This window comes from Eupeodes corollae, chromosome 2 (genome assembly GCF_945859685.1).
Source record: "Eupeodes corollae chromosome 2, idEupCoro1.1, whole genome shotgun sequence".
Taxonomy (NCBI): domain Eukaryota; kingdom Metazoa; phylum Arthropoda; class Insecta; order Diptera; family Syrphidae; genus Eupeodes; species Eupeodes corollae.
In genome coordinates, this window is record NC_079148.1 from 109,623,603 (window position 1) to 109,637,727 (window position 14,125).

Sequence of the window (14,125 nt, forward strand, 5' to 3'; positions counted from 1 at the left end):
AACCAGGTGAGCTATTGCACCACCTTATTTATTAACTTCCCATATGAAGTTATTGTAATGGAGCCGATTTGATGAATTGAAAATTTTGACATTTCTCGACATTTCAAGGTCCCTAGAATCAAAATAAAAGATTTTTAGTGAGATGTCTGTGCGTGTGTACGTACGTTCGTACGTCTGTACGTTCGCGATGTTTTTTTTTCGTTGTCCATAGCTCAAGACCCAGAAGAGATATTGACTTCAGAAAGATGCAAAAAGGGCTCTCAAGAAAATTGAGTGGGTGGTTTTATTACCACAGCAATTTAAACATAGGTGAACATTTTGGTTAATCCAAAATATCTCACGAACTAATAGCGCTAGAGACTTGAATTAAGTTGTAAATTATATATTGTAACGTAATACCAAACTAGTATATTTTTGGAAAAAATCCAACTTACGGTTTTTTATAAGTAAAAACAAAACTGAAAGAAAAAATATTTGTCACCTTGAATATTTTACGAACAAAAAATCAGTGTATCTGCAAAACAATTTTGTGCAACGAAGACAACTTTTTTGACATCTGGTACAATTTTGAGGAAAATTGAATTAACAGTTTTTTTTATAAAAAATAAGAACTTAAAAAAAAAATTACTAAAAGTTCATAAACATTGATTTTCGACTCAAATATCTTTTCAAAAATTAAAAATACCGTATTCTAGCTAATTTTATCTCACAGAAAATATTGTTTTCGACAGCCAGTAATTTTTTTTATAAAAATACAACAGTCGGTTTTTTTCATAAACAAACAAAATCTACAAAAAATAGTACCCAACATTTTTTAAAAATGTATGTTCGGTTTTCGATATCTAGTGAACAATAGAAGACATTAACTTCAAATTAATTTTATTCATTCAAATTGTATTTGTTTATATAAGGAATAAAAATGCTTCTAAAATTGGTAAAAATTGGTTTTCGACTAAAAATCTCGTTAAAAAAATAGATTTTGAAATCAAAATATTTCATTATATGCAAAATATTGTTAGTAATTTTTAAACTTTTTAAATAATTCAACTGACAATTTAAAAAAAAAAAAAACACGAAAACCTATACACTTTTACGCAAGACAAATCGGCAGAACCGGAAGTTATCAGTGTGGGTCACATCCAAGCCTATTATTGATTTTTTAATCAAATTCCCTAGTTTTAAAAAGAGTGTTAAGTTTACTTTGAACTAGAGAAAGGCTTAAAAATATAGGTAATACAAAAATTATTGCACTTCATATTTGAATTTTGTCAGAATTGAATAAGATGTTATAAACAGTTATATTTAGAAATCGAAACAACACAAATAAAATCTTAGAAAACAGGGAATGACAAAATAGTATTTTTCACCACCAATTAATTTATTCATAATTTCACGTCAGCTACTCCAAATTCGAAATATTTCATTCCTAAGTTTTGTCTTAATTTCTCGCCTGCAAGCACTTTCCGCCTTCGGTTAAATTGCTCCTAACTATGTGATAGCTTTATATCTATGTTTATAGAATTACGAAATGAATTGGATTAGGTATTGATAACCTTATTTATCGTTGTCAGATACACACTTCAATAAAATGCCACTAATAATCATATTATAATCAACAATCACCATTCTATAACATGTAGATAGATTAATATTCTTATATTTAATAAAATAAAAGAAAAAAAAAAACAATTACACCACAGAATCAGCAGGAGAACCCCATCGTCAGTTCCTTAATTTAGTTTCGGGTTCTTTGGACAAAATTGGAGGAATTCTTTTTCACATACAAATGTATACACTTGCTATAGATAAAATGTGTTTGTTTTGATTGATTTATCGAGCATGGTCGTTATCATTTTTATGAAACCATATAAAATAACTTATCTGGAAATGATTATAGACATACATACATACACTCGTGTAGTTGTATATAGTAAAGTAATGTATATGTAGGTGTTAAATTGGCAAGGAGTATAATAATAACAAAAAAATATAAAGTAAGTCAAGTGTTGCTCAATTTTTCAATTATATGTATTAGATATTAACGGCTATCCCTGAGAGGTTAAATTGAATGCAAATATTTTAATATCTACTATTTAGATAGGTATTAAGGGTTACGGATGATGATAATTTCTTAAATGAAATACAAACTTGAAAAAACCTGAATGATATAACTTGAAGAAGCATGTATATTTACGTCCTTTTTCAAATAATAATTGTGGTGAAAAGTATAACTTTATTTTTCTACTCATATCATAGGAAATTATTTAAGGACTAATGGAGAAATGACATGACAATAATATAATATAATCAATTTTTGGATTAGAATGTTTAAACTTTTGGAATAACGTATACTTTTAGGCAATAACATTGTAGCTCTAGGCAGCTTTGAATTAAAAAACTTCGTATAATTAGGACAAAGCTTGCAGAACATTAAATCAAAGTTATCTTATTGAATTTTTAAATAATAAATAGTACGTCTGCTCTGTGCTAAATCTTTCCGGATTTTTAAGATACATGGTTATTGAAACAAGTAACTGCTTAACATTCGGAATCTTTAAAAAAAAGTCAGTGTTATACTTTCGCAATTTTGGCTATAGAACAGCTTGAGTTGGACAACGACTTTAGGTTAAAAATACCTTTTTTACAAAGCGATTTTATATCCACATCTGCAATCTATCTTTTGTGTACTGAGCTTCGATTTTTATCCTTTTGGACTTGTTTTTGTGACCGAAATTATACCAACAAACCAATACTCACGAGAACATTAACAAGGTTTTAGAAAATTATAGAAAAAAAAAATGCGCCACTTCTGAACCATACCAATTAAGCCATAATAATGTAAGAAGAATTAATTTTGTTGATTTTATCGTATTTTTAAAAGGAAACTTTTATTTAGAACATCTTTTTCACCAAATCATAAAAAAGATGCTGGGATGCGATCCAAACTGATACCTTCCCATCAATGTTCGTCTGTCGATTTTTCTAAGACTTTAACAAAATATTCAGAACAATATTTGAAGTCAATACCTTTCTTTGTTCTCATAATACTTGAGTCGAAACAATTTTTTCAGTTTTGTAGGTTTTCGTGATTTGTAAAAGATTTTTTTGTAAAAAATTAACCTAAAGTTAGCCGGAATATTCTGCATAATATAAAAAGTTTGATTTCAAAATCCTTTTTTGTTAACAAGATTTTAGTCTAAAACCAATTTTTACCAACTTTAGTAGCATTTTTTAAAAGCATTTATTTCTTATGAATGGATTTTTTAAAGGCCAATCCCTTATGTTAACAATAAAATTTAGCACAGAGTGAAATCATTTTGAGTTCAATACCTTTATTTATTCAATTGATATCGAACATCAATTTTTACTAATTTTGTTTAGTTTTTTTGTAGATTTTACTTTTATAAAAAAAACTTGCAGGAATACTAAAAAAAAAATCATTTTTATAGGATGAAATAAGTCAAAGCATTTTTTCCAAGATATTTATTATTTGGGTCCAAAATCATTTTTTTCTTTTTTTAGTCTTTCTGCGTCTTTTTACTTTATTATTTGTAAAACAAAATTTATTTGAGATCGGCATCTGTACTGGTTCTTGAGATATGGGCGATGTCAACATTTTAAAATATAACACATCAAACTGATTACAAGAACTTTCAATGGAAAGTTAATGATTGTATTTAGGTAAAAAAAAGACCTTTAACTTTAAAGAAAGAATGTCTCTGGGTCGGCCTCGAGCACAAATAAGCATTAAACACTGCATTTAAACAAAACTAAGCTCTGAAGGTAATAAATCGAAGTTGGGTTTTTCGATTGTATACAAATTGCGCTTGTTGTGCCAAAATCAGTTTGATGTGAAGTTTATGTTTTATTTTCGAAGCAAAAGTATTATTTAAGTAAGTATGAGCCATTTTATTTGGTACTTCAATGAAAGTAAGTTCTCTCAAAAATAAATTACTTTAAGGTGAATGCAAACGTAAAAATTATGGTAAATTTTAAACTTTAGATAAAAATAATATTTTTTTTATTTCAACGACTTACCAAATTTTATTATTTTTAGTCATGGTTTTTTGATTATTGTGTGTCTAAACAACTGTGAATACAAATATAGGAAAACACGATGTATTTTACATTGCAGGACAAAACTTAACGGTTATCTATCACAAAGGAGCAGACATTTGTTTATGATGTGATGCAGTGGTGCACATTCGAAAAATTTATAATACAATTCAATCACAGTACACCCACATTCGCAAAATTACTTTCTTCTATAAGTTGATAATTATTTTATGAAATATCGTAGTACGTTTTCGTATAGATAATTTTTATTGTTTACACGCTAAGCAGTTGAATTATTTCGATAAATTTATTTTTAACCGTGACTCTGAAACGAACCCATTTGTTTGATTGGATTCAATCATTCATATTATAGAATAGGTCTTATTATACAACGCCCCTAGGACATCATTATCCAATATAGATTTTTGATAAGTTTTCCATAGATTAAAATTAGTATTAGTAGAAAATATAATAGAGGAACTTAATTCATCAATTATTCTTTTTTTTATTTTTTTTGTTTGCTATTTTGCGTCAGTTCTGTGTGTTAAGTGTCTAAAAAGGTTTTAGTTAGTTTTAGGTGCTGCGTTTTTAGGTGTTCACTTCAGTTTTAACTCCGACTAAAAAAATAGAATGTCGAATTGTTTGGGAATTCGCGGTTGTGAGTTACTAATAGGCTCTAGTTTTCTAAAAGCTACCGTAACTAAAAATAAATTGATCTACTCTAACTTCTATTGTCCGCTCCTAATTACGTCTCTACGCACAATGCTGATGCAATAGCATATAGTGTAGAATCATGATTTGAACTGCCTTGTACATTTAAATGCTTTGGTGAACTTCCTATAAATTGTGTTCAAGTGGTCATTATCTTGATATGTCTTGTTAAATTAGCAATTATCTATTTAAAGGATAGCACGATATGACAAATTGGGCTTTCTATTTTACTGTGAAAAGCGGATTTGAAATCAATGAACGAATTGTGTTATTATTTGGTATACTAAGTTTCGGGATATTCTCTACGATTTAAAACAACGAACAAATTTATTAGTTAACAGATTTTCTGTAAATAAATATTAACCAGTTAGATTTGGTGAAGTTTTTATCGAGCTTAATAGAAAACTCTTATCTATTGAAAAATGTACAACAATACAAAAATTTAGAATAAATATATTCCATATTGAGTTATTATAGACTTGAGTATTCGTGGTAGTAATTATTAAATTAGTACTCTATTTTTTGTGAAGGTTTGTTATCACATAAATTCGTATGTGAAACTTAGTATTTACTTGAATTCAGAACCCCAAAGCAATACTATTAATTTTAAAATATAATTAATTAAAAAAGAGGGGTCACTTTAATTTTTTTTTTTCAAAATTAAGCTTTTAAAGGTTAAAAAAAACGAACATAACAGAAAATTTTTAAAAATGTATTAATGTGTAAATACGTTTATTCAAATTGATTGATCTTATTTATTATATTATTTGTTTTCAAAAGGTAAAAATTATAAGTCTATAAGTATATAGTTTTTCAGAAAGTGGATTTTAGACTCGGAATCTTTGTTTTAAAAAATTAACAAGAGTGTGAAGATAAAGTTATCAGTAGTTTTGGTTTTATGTATGCAATTATAAAAATAGTAAAATTAAAATGTTTATGTTTAAAATTAAATACATTTATTAATGTTTCTTCGCAAAACCCAACGAATTAAACTTAAGCTATCTCACAGAAGGTCATAACTTTCTTGTAATCAAAGATTTATCAATGGAGGAAAACAGAAAAAAGTGTGTAGGGAGAATATATAAAAAAGAATAACAGCGAAAAAAACTTAATCTGACTTAGGAGCCTTTTTAGCACAGGTATACAAAATTAGGTCCGTTGAGAACTAAAGCCTAGTGGCTTACAACTCTTAGCTATTCCTGTGTGAGAGTAATGTTGTCAGGGATGGATCCTAATAATTACCTAGCGATTATTCGGACAATCAGTTGCAGTCATGGAAAACAACACAACACAGTATTATATAAAATTCTGAGAACGGTTCACAGCTGATTTGATTTTATCATTATCAGAAACGTCACTACAGCAATGCCACACTGGGCGTATACGCCCTTTTTTTTCATTTTTATGTAATAAATGTACACACTTTCACTTTTTGCAGATGTTTTTGAATAGCATTACAACTTACATAAACATTCAAAAAACATCTCACATTATTTGAAAACTTTGAATTATTAACTAAAAAGTTTTTAAATACTCAAGGCGATTGGCACAGCAAGAATATATTACTATCTACGGTTATATATCATTTTTGTTATAATAAATGGGTTTAAAACATTAATTTGAAAAAAAATAAAAAAATATCGTTTTACGTGTTTTGAAAATTAAATGTTTACATTTTTTCTTGTTTGTGTGTTCTTTTCAGTAGTCCAAAGTAATAAAGGTCTTAACTTTTTGTTCTATTTCTAAGGTTTCTTTAAGTAAAACCGCCAAACAAAAAAAAAAAATAATGATAAGTTCCATTTTGACATTTTTTAGGACCGTTAATTTGGTTTGTATTTCTAAGAAAAAAATATAACGGAATACAATTGAAATAAAATGCACAACTGGGTCACACGAACGTGTCATGTATCCAAAGAGTCTGCCTAAAAATATTTAATGTATTTTAAGACTTAAAAATGTACCTGCAAAAAATTGTTGCTTTCACAAATTTAAACGCCATTTGAATTCTCAAAAAAACTTAATTTTAAATTATTTTTGGTCTACAGTTATTAAGAACTTATTAATATACGTTTCGCATTTCAATTTCGTAAAAAAATTAAGAATTACCGATTTTTAAGATATCGAATTTTTTAAGTTTTTTAAAAATCAAAAATAGAAACAATGATATTCTTGTTTATCAAATATTATCGAGACAGTATAAGAGCTTGTGCAGAAAATTATTGAAATCGGTTGATTAGTTCTTGAGAAAACTTATAAACAAAAGAACAGTTCTATGAAGGGTGTCCTTATAGAGTAACACAAACATTTTGTTGTTTATATTAAAAAAAGCCAATATAATAATGAAAATATTTTTGGAACATTAAAAAAAATCAATTGACCTGTTTTTGAGAAAATTAGAATTTTCGAATTTCCACCAAAAAATGTACATATAAGGCGACTACTTTTATTTTTAATCTTAAAAAAAAGAAAAAGTGTCTAACAAGAATCTGCTCAAAACTTTAATTTTAAAATTTGAAGTTAATAGATCCAATTCTTTGGTCTGTAGGGGCCAGGACAGACAGACAAATGGACGAAACCAGTTTTTTAGACTTCTCTCCTATCGTAATGTCATGTTCGAGTTCGACATTTTTTACCGATGCAAAACTTGCAATACAGTTCCTATGTGTCGCAAGTTTAAATAAAAATAACGTATACATCATCACTGGAAAAATGTATTCCCAACATTTTGATGTTTGAATTTTCCAATATCATTGATTATTTTCGAGGGTACAACTATTCAAAAAAAAAAAAAACAAAAATACCGCGATCTTCAGCTTCATATATATTTTTAAGAAAATGCAAACGAAGAGAAGCAAAGAACGAGAAACGAAAACAAAAACCCTCAAGATTATGATGTTTTTAAATATTTGTTCTATTTTGTAAATTTTGGGCTATATTTTTAAAATTACTAAAAAATGCATGCATATTTATTTATAAAAACCATAAAATTGGATTGATATAGTTTAGATAAGTCATGGATATTTAGAAAAGATTCAATATGGTAAGGATGCATATATATGTCAGTTTTTATTTCCAAAAGTATTTTTTCTAAAAGAGATGAATAATAAAGTCTTAAGACTTTTACTCAAACAACAAAACGTATAAGACTTTATTTTTCACTTATGTATATTTTTGTACGCTCATATTTCCAAAATATGTGTGGAACATAATTGCATTATAGATTGTTTAATTTAAAAACCATAAAATTAAAATAAGTTATTTATAAATCTTACTCACCTTAAAATTCTGCAGAAGGTTTATATTTATAAATTCTAATTATTCTGTTGGAATCTATATTCAATTAAAATATAATGTGTATATTTTATTTCACTCCAGAATTTTACTTATTCAAACACAAAATTGTCTCACTTCATAAAATTAATTTATTTAATTAAATCTAATTAATTTGTTTTATCTTATAAAACTGTGCTAATAAAACAAAACCACACGATTTTGACGACTTCCTTGTTTAAAAAAGCAAGATCAAGTCATATATGTATATAAAAAACCAAACATTTATTTAAATCTCAAAACTTATTTCAAAGGACATGTTTGTCGATGTCGCATGCAACAAGTTCACTTCCAGTAAGCAAACATATGTTAATTGAAACAAATGAGGTAATGATGTCTCAAAGGACAATGTTTACTACGTCGTCGTTGGTTCCTGGCGAACCTCTTTTTTGGTATATTATTACTTAAAACAATTTTCCTCGTGGTTAGAATAATTAATAAAGTAAGGGAATTTCAATTTTTGTTCAACAAGACCGAAATGCTAACTCAGTGAAAAAATTAACAAAGAAAATAGATCTTTTCGCCCGAATGGTCCTTCAGCAACTAAACAAGTTTCACAGATAACTATAGTCTGGGCTAATGATTTAAATGAAAAAGTTATTTCCGTTGAAGTACGCCGGGCGCGCCGTGGGTCGCTCACTGGCCGAAGGCGACGTAGTCGTCTTTAGGGAAAGCTGATGTCTGAACTGTAACGACTGATATGAAAATCAAATGTATATATATATTACCACATTATGTCTGGTTGTGTAATTATTGCTGACTGGAAAAAGGAAAATAATGTGTGGAGATATTTTCATCTACAAGTGTGATATTTACAATTTTGGTCTGGCAATGCCCTACACATACCGGAAAATGCTAGAACTAGAAGATATCCATAAAATTTTCAGCGATAATAACAGCAACAGTTTGTTTGTTGTTATTCTAGGTAAACGGAATTAATTAGTATCTACGCAAGAACTTCATACATCCTAGCAGTTGAGTGGCCAAGGTGAGTCTCGACTCTTGAGGAAATGCTACAGGAAATACACAGGCACACGTAGCCTATAACGACTGATGTATCTAGATATAAATTTTAAACTGTGTGACAAATAATAAACAATGACTTGCATCATAGCCATATAGATTATAAGACCGTCAGTATTTGCAAATTGGTCACAAATTAGTCATCGGCATGTTCCTAACCTATAGAATTATAGAACCCTTTGTAAATTAGAAAAGTCAAAGGTAAATAAAGAATTGCCCTTAAACTAAGGCATACATTAGACTATATACTCCAACATACGTCCTATTAATCCTGTCATCATCATAGTGGAAAGTTCGATTACTCCAGACTTCAGTTCAGAGGTCAGTTATATTATAAGCTGCCGTCGCTCGTCGTCGTCAGTTGGTCGGTCGGTCGGTTGGATGTTGAGGGGCTTCATAAAGTCGAAGGCGTGTCTCATAGGTCATAGTAAATTGTGAACGCAATAAAATAAAAGAAAATCATCGTATGATAAGAATGTAATTAAGTTTTTTATGGAAATTTAATTAGTTCTTCATTTCTGTAGACATTCATAGTTTTATTGCGAGCATTTTTGTAGGCATAGGAGAAAAATACTTTTTATATAATTTTCTATATGATAATTTTATGTTTTTGGGTGAGCTTATCTTGTGAAATAAGAATTAGATATAAAAGTTTTTGAACTTTTAGCTATAAAACTTTTTTTTGTATCGAAGTATTAACGATATTTGGAAGCAACCGTTAATAAACCTTCATTTGTTTTTCATTTAAAGGTATATAGAAAATTGCAATTCACTAATGGAAATTAATTAAATATTAAACTGATTAATTGTTTAGTTTGTTTAAATGAAGGTGGATATAGATAAAATTAGGTTTAAATATAGACAATTCATTATCTTTCTTTTTTTCAATCAACAATTAATATTGACGTTAGTTAGTTGTCTAAGGAATAAATAGAAACAGAGTAAATAATATTTAAGTGATAATTGAAATAAAAAAAAAATATTTTAACTAATTTTGGAGCTTTTTTTAAAGTGTATCTCCTCTCTCTTTCTTATAAAACATTAGAAAATGATTCTTTTCAATAACTTTAAAATAATAAAAAACTAATACAAAAGAAAAATAATACAATGCTTTAAATTGAAAATGTCGGGCAATATTGATACATAAATCATGAAAAAAGTAAGTACGTACTATGTTCGTAGACATATGTACATGTACATATATATGTATATATACAAACTTTGGACAACATTCGATTTTAATTTTTTGACAGCCGTATTTTCTCATATACAAATTCTATTTGTTTTTATTTCATGAATCGGCTTGTATACATTATGTATACATGTGCATATATTCGTATGATTATTTTTTGATTTTTTTTGGTGGAAATTACGTGCTTAATTTTGAAATATCTATATTTACTTACTTGGGATAAATAGCCTCTACGATACAATATCTAATTATTATTGAAGAAATAGTATTTTATTTTTGAATATTGATCACATTCCAATTTGAAAATTATTCGTTATCGAGGTGATCAATTTGTTTTTAAAATACAGAAAAAGTACTAACATAACAGGGTGTTTTTAAAAAAAATGTTCAAATAAACTTTATTGGCTGCAGAAAATTGAAGATAGAATTGTTATCATCGGTAAAACAAATTTTAAAAACCTAAACAATTGTTTTTGTTTTTCGTACAAAAAAACTTGGGATTTCAACAATTTCGTGTTTATTGAAAAAAAATATATAATACAAATGATAACCAATTCCAGGAATGCCCATCGGTTTATCCCTGAGCCCAACTTCAGCAGTACTATGAAGTACAGAAATTCATTTTTTTAGCACGCTCTATCTTTTCCTATCATTACAGTGTTCAGGAATTCAAAATCAATGAACACCGACACCTCCTATCCAACCGTTCCCTTTTTTTCTAATCCTCACAAAACAATAGAAACAAGTGGTATCAATTTTATGTTGGTAACTTTCAAAAATTTTACAAATTATTATTGAAAACAATGTGATCGATTTTGAAGCTTTAATAGAGCATTTAGACTCAATACAAAGGTCTATACAAATGTAATAACTTCTAATATTAACAGAGTTTTTACTTGCAACTTGTAGAAACTATATGACAAGTTTTGCATTTGTAAGAAATTTCGAACTCAAGATTTTTACTATAGTACAGAAGTTAAAAAAGTCTGTCCCTCGATTCCGTCCGTTTATGTGTCTGTCCTAGCCCCTCCAGGCCAAATCATGGGCTCGATTGACTTTAAATTTGTAAATTAAGATTTTGAACCGATTCGCGTTTGGTGTTTTTTATTTGTTTAAGACTAAAAATAACAGTAGTCCCCGTACAAAATTTTTGGTCAAAAATCAAAAATTCGAATTCTTTCAAAAACAAACCGACAGATTTTTGTTTTAAGCTTTCGCTAGAATTGGTTCTTAATTTGGCCTCTCACAATATAAAAAATATCGTTATTTTAAAAATTCCCTCAGTTTCATTATTGACACAATGCCCAAAAAGTCATTTAGTTTTGCTAACTTAGGAACTCCATAAACTCAAAATTTTTGATTTGAAGTTTAACAATTTAATTCGTTGTTGAATCAGGTATTTTACCATCTTTAGTATTAGCGTTGTTTTATCTGTCAATATTAAAATATGACAGCTATAGGGACTATTCAAAATGAAACCTCTTGTCGAAAACACTTTCAAAGGAAAAAATAACGAAACATGGCTCAATTCTTATCTATTTGATGTTGTTTAGTAATCTCTTAACCGAGAGAAAAGTCTTAAGGAAATAAAAACTGACCACATTCATACACATAGTCCAAAAAGTCTCCGTACAGCAGCTTTTTTTTGTTGATTCTAAGAGAAGTATTTACTGAAACAGTAAAAAATATATTAAAAACAAGAATTTTGAAAATCACAATCACAATATTTTAAAATTTAAAAAAAGGTGGAAACTTAATTTTTTTCAATATTACCACTTTGGTTTTTACGTTTATTTCTAGTACTTTTTTCAAAAATCAACTAAATTTTTCGGACTAAGAGTATGTGAGAAACTACAATTTCCTGGTAGCGCATGAAATGCACGCAGATTTATTAAAAAAAAAATGTATGCCGAAAGTCCTTTGAAACACTTTTGTAGAAAATGCCATAGTTTGAACGATTGGCGTATTCTACGACATCTACAGTTGATTTATAAACCGACATACACTTTGATTTCAATTTTTCTTAATATCAGCTAACTGTCAATCAATTTTGTTTTAAAAAAAAAAAACAATTTAAAAACATGCTTCCCCAATCTGAATGTTTTCTTAATGTAACCCAAGAGTTTTTAGTTTGCACAACTATTCACAAAGCCAAAAATTTGCCCGTTTTCAATGCAGATACTTTTGTAAAAGTAAGTTTGGATAAGAAGTCAAAATGTACAAAAGTATACCAGAACTCTGAGAATCCCTATTATAATGAGGTATGTAAATTTTCCATTGTAGCGTTTTACAATTATTTTAATAGCATTTTTTCCAAGTATTTCGTTTTCGAACTTTCATGCACCCTTAGTGAACTGCTTCGATTGACAATTCTTTATGAAATTCGAAAGAAAAGTTGTAAGAGCCAAGTTAATATAGGTGAGTTATTGATTGATCTACACACAGTTTGGAATCAACCCCAAAAATGTTTTGTCAAAAAATGGGGAAAGCTTGAGAACTCTATTGGCAGTAAAAGTGAAGCTAAAGGTCATCTTCAAATTGATCTGGCAATTGTTTCTTCGAATCAACAACCAATAACATCAATAATCACTTCCGATAATTGTGATGATATTGAGAAGTACATATGCTTAAAATACACTTTTGGAATAATTATTTTTAACAGTGAAATCTATTTTAGAAATCTACTACAGAATCTTGAGACATCTCCATGCAATATCAAGTACTTTATATCCTTGTACAAGGGTGTTTTTTTGAAGAAATCTGAATTCATTATTCAAGTAACTCTTGCTGGCATGAATGTAACTAGGAATTTAAGACTTTTAACCTCTATATAATGTATCTTAAAATATTTTAAGGGTAAGACCAGCATATCGAAAGGAAGTCAATACCCGGAATGGAATCAGGAAATACATTTCAACTGGACCTTTCCATCTCTAGCTCAAACATTTCTGATTCAAATTATGGCCCGCGAACATATGCAATGGAAATCTATTGCAGAATCAGAACTATATTTTGACGAAATTAGTTTTAATGGTAATTATAAATAATAATAATTTCTTCACGTTATCTTTTGATATGAATATAAGAGACATTTATTTTTTTTAGATATTCCAAGTCTTGGTCCAACATTTATTCATTTCTATGACAATAATATTTATATTGGAAGAATTTTGATTGAAATCAAATCCGAAAAAATTAACCCATCAGGAAAGGAAGCAATCAATAGAACCATCCAGATAAGACCCACACAGCCTCTAGTTACAAAATCTTGGTGGGCTGATGAAATATTTGTTGTAGAATTTTGTTTGTGGCAAGGAGGGTTTATTCATGCGAATTCGAGCAATATGAAGATTTTACTTAAGTTTGGAGGTAAAATTAATAATTTAAATTGATATGTGTTTTATTTATAGGTACATACATATATGATGAAATTATTTATTCAATAATTTTATGAATGCAAATCTAGATAACATACATATGTATATATTTTCAAAGTACATGTTTTCCTCTATTAATAGCACGGAATTTGATACATTCGAATTTGGTCCTTAAAATCTGAGTTTCCTAATTATAAGTTCAATCAATCGAAAACAATATGTCTGAGAAAGATAAGGAACTCTGTGAGTGCACGAATGCCTTAAACAAATTCGATGGTATCAAGTTCTGAAGACATGCTATCGAAAAAATGGTTGGGAGAATTAGAATCATACATTAAATTAAATTATTAGGATTCTTAACTACGATATAAATAATAGATAATTGTAGAAATGTTATAATAATTTGATTTTGAGAGCTCAACAGATCCTCATTACA

General features: G+C 28.2%; 1 protein-coding gene across 3 annotated transcripts in view; it reads right to left on the reverse strand.

Moving 5' to 3' along the window:
- Positions 1-8,354, reverse strand: part of LOC129947300 (transient receptor potential cation channel subfamily A member 1) — a 71,512-nt gene extending 63,158 nt beyond the window's left edge. For all 3 annotated transcript variants that reach the window (XM_056057816.1, XM_056057815.1, XM_056057814.1), the window contains exon 1: positions 8,044-8,354. The gene's annotated coding sequence lies outside the window, so the exon portion shown is untranslated. The remainder of the gene's footprint in view (positions 1-8,043) is intronic.
- Positions 8,355-14,125: the final 5,771 nt, after the last annotated feature.